Consider the following 971-nt stretch of genomic DNA (forward strand, 5'->3'; position numbering starts at 1 on the left):
AGTGGCATTCCTCCAGAGATGATGCAGCCTCTCAACTCTCCTTACTCTCCAGACCTAAAGGGACACCCTTCAGACGCCGAGGGCCCGATGTAGCCCTGCGCCAATGTGACGCGACTTTGCAGAGAACCCTGTGCTCAGGGTCAGCTGTGTGGTTCCTGGGTGCTAAAAGGACCGGGGTTTCTCAACTGGCTCAGGAGCTGGGGTTAGCTGTCTCTTCCTGCTCCTCCCCTGCCTCCCTTTCTGGCCCCAGTTCTCATCCCTCCTCCAGAACCCTACCTGAAGCTGGGGTCTGAGCCCCCAGGGTGGGAAAGCGAGGAATTGCTCTCTGCTAGACTCATTAAAACTCAGATATGTAACGATATGGTCAGGGCCTCCTGTCTTGCCACCCTGGCTGAAGGTGGCCGGCCGGTCATGTGTGTGAGCAGGGGCCTGAGATTCCCATACCTGGCCTATTGAAGCTGAAATGCAGTTAGGAAATCAGGCCCCTAGTTTGGTGTCCCACCCCCCCCCACCCCCTGCCAATTCTACATCTGTTGTTCTTTCATTAATTCAGCACACCTTTTTTTGGGGGGGGAGAGAGTTTTGTTCTAGGGCACGTACACTGGCCAGAAAGAGAGACAGAAAGCAAGAAATCACCTGCCAGAGGCATGGCCACGCTGCAATCCCCTCTTCCATTCTCCTCTCGGGATCTTGAGCACGCACGCACGCACACGCGCCTGGGACCACATCTCTTAGGGAACCTGCCCTGTGCTGGGTACCAGGCCCTGCCCCCACAGAGCTCCCAGTCCAGTGGGAGAGACAGACATTAATACAGTATTCCCACGAATAGTCCTACTCACCATAATTTGCAGTTCAGACATAATTTTCCTGGCCCGGTGATCAGCACCATGAAGTGCAGGAGTTTCGTGGTGGCGTGACAGAGATCTGTCGGTCTAGTGGGGGGGGGGGCGGGGGGGGACGGCCGGTGGGGT

Source organism: Tupaia chinensis, unplaced genomic scaffold (genome assembly GCF_000334495.1).
Source record: "Tupaia chinensis unplaced genomic scaffold, TupChi_1.0 Scaffold000067_1, whole genome shotgun sequence".
NCBI lineage: Eukaryota > Metazoa > Chordata > Mammalia > Scandentia > Tupaiidae > Tupaia > Tupaia belangeri.